Below are 2566 nucleotides of genomic sequence, written 5' to 3' on the forward strand. Positions count from 1 at the left end.
TTGAATTTTGTCCCTTCGGCCAATCGGCAGCCATCCTTGTGGATGTTTGTGTTGTACAGTAACTGATGACGTGTGTGCGTGTGGGTGTGTGTGTGTGTGTGTGTGCGTGTGTGTGCGTGTGTGTGTGTGTGTGTGTGTGTTGTGTTTCTCTCCTTTGCACTTTTCTTTGTTGGTACTCCAGATTGAGAAGACTAAAAGCACAGATGCCTCATTGAGTTGGTTAGCCCGTTGCAGTGTTATGGCGTTGCATCTGCCATATTGGATGTGGCAGAGCTGCTTCACAAACTTATTAAAGTAAATCTAAAAGTATAAATATGAAAGTAAATGGTCTGAACTTGCGAAATCCACAACCTACCAAGTACAGCACAAAACAAATGCCTCTCTTTTGAGACAAAGATATTTGGGCAACAGATACACACCCCAAAAAATAACATCTATCATTTTTAATCTGATTATTGCACTGTTAATTGTTTGCGCTTCCTGTATATGTTTCGGAAATTGGTGCCAGTTGTAGTTCTAGTCCAATGAGCAGGAGTTCCTACCAATAGAAAGTTACAATCTTTTGGGGGAAGCTAATCTGAAGGGACAGTACTGAGAGACGATTCTATTTCCCAGAGGGTTCCATTCTTGAAAGAAGGTTCCCAAGTGAAGGCACTAGTTTCCAGGGAAGGTTCTGTTCCCCAGCTAAGGTTTTACTCCTGAGGGCAGATCGTCAAGGTTCAAGTTCCAACTCTTGTCTCAACTGAAGGGTGGAGTCTTGAGACAAGGTCTGACTCTCCAGGGAAGGCACTTGTCTTAAAGTAGACACCTTGTGATGATGTTTACATTTGAGTCATTTTGCTTCATCGTTGATGCATTCATTTATTGATGTCACTTTCACTTCCAATGGATGCAATCGTGTCAGAACATTAGTTCTCCATCATTCGTTCATCTTGTGCCAAAACGACGTGACAATGGGCAAATCAAATTGAAAAGAGCCATTGTTCAGTTCATGAGTGGAAAAATAACACATGTATTCATATTTGTCCTCTGGACTATGATTTTGCTGTGTTTCTTAATGTATTTTGACCATTTTTATGGCATAAATCGCAGAAAATTCTGTATTTCCTGCTTAAATAAACAGTCTCTTTCGGAGAGGAGTGCAGGGAGATCATGAAAACGACAATGTTTTTTTTCGGAAAGGAAAATTGTATTTCCAAGAGAGGTGCGTTTCTTCGTGTATTTTGACCATTTTTATGGCATAAATCACAGGAAATTCTTTATTTCCCGCTTAAATAAGCAGTCTCTTTCGGAGACAAGTGCAGGGAGAACATGAAAACTACAATGTTTTTTTCGGAAAGGAAAATTGTATTTCCAAGAGAGTGATCAAGTCTTGAGAGAAGGTCATGGTCAGTGATGGCACCCGTACTGAGAGAAGGCTCAAGTCCTGAGAGAAGCCGTGGGGGGAGGGGGGAGGGGGGGTTATCAGTGGATGTTGCTCGTATTTGTCAACTGTGGGCTCGGGAGTGATCAAGTCTTGAGAGAAGGTCATGGTCAGTGATGGCACCTGTACTGAGAGAAGGCTCAAGTCCTGAGAGAAGCCAAGGGGGGAGTGGGGGGTTATCAGCGGATGTTGCTCGTATTTGTCAACTGTGGGCTCGGGAAGCCCTTTGAGACTCACCCGACTTCAGTTGAGAGGTTGGCATTGCTCACGAAGATTCTAGTCCAAAATAAAGACTCAAGTTTTGAGAAAAAAAACTCATCCCCGGAGAGGGTCCTTGAAAGTCTTGACAGAAAATACCCTTACTTTCACTGTCCCTTGTCTCAGTCACGTTTTGCGAGGTGGTAGTTGGAGGACCCCAAAAAGCAGGGAGGAGCAGGGTCGATTGACCAACATATATTGAACAAAATGGAAACGGGAATACACTGGAGAAATTAACTCAAAAAACTCACTCAGGGAGGAGCAGAGTGGATTGACCAAAATATAGTGAACAAAATCTAAACAGGAATACACTGGAGAAATTAACTCAAAAAACTCACTCAAATAAAATCCAGAAAAACCACAAGAAATCAAAGTAGTAAAAACCCAAGACGGAAAACAAAACATGACACGTGCACAGAGACACACAATGATCCGACACGGACTGTTCGGGCAGGGAGTCCTTTTAACCACACACTAATGAAACAATGACCAACAGGTGTGCCACTGCAGGAGGAGCCCTACAGTGCCACCTGTTGGTCAAAAACAGAACTACCCTAACAGTCTCACTCCCTTCTCTCTTTACCTCGTCACTCCGCTCTCCGTCTGATCATTCTGCCCCTTTTCTATCTCTTCCCCGTGTCTCCATCCTCTCATCAATCTCTCTCTCTCTCTCTCTCTCTCTCTCTCTCACTGTTATCAATCAATGTGCGTGGGCTCTCACTCTCTCTCTCCCTCATCTATCTTGATCTATCTCTCACCCCTCCCCTGTCTCTCTCATTTCTGTCCTCTCCCTCTCCCAGCCACCTCCTTGTTGTTGGCTTTTCGTGAGCGTTCAGTGCTCAGAATGGCGTCGCTCGGCCTCCTCGTGCTTGGCGCCGCGCTGCT

The 2566-nt window shown here is 44.2% G+C and overlaps 1 long non-coding RNA gene across 1 annotated transcript; it reads right to left on the bottom strand.

Moving 5' to 3' along the window:
- Positions 1-1863: 1863 nt before the first annotated feature.
- On the bottom strand, positions 1864-2064 carry LOC109510386 (uncharacterized). The gene is made up of 2 exons (XR_002167114.1): positions 2016-2064; positions 1864-1927 (listed from the first exon to the last, which is right to left on the bottom strand). It is a non-coding gene; the product is annotated as an uncharacterized LOC109510386 (long non-coding RNA).
- Positions 2065-2566: the final 502 nt, after the last annotated feature.

This window comes from Hippocampus comes, unplaced genomic scaffold (assembly GCF_001891065.2).
Source record: "Hippocampus comes isolate QL1 unplaced genomic scaffold, H_comes_QL1_v1.1 scaffold56, whole genome shotgun sequence".
Taxonomy (NCBI): Eukaryota; Metazoa; Chordata; class Actinopteri; order Syngnathiformes; family Syngnathidae; genus Hippocampus; species Hippocampus comes.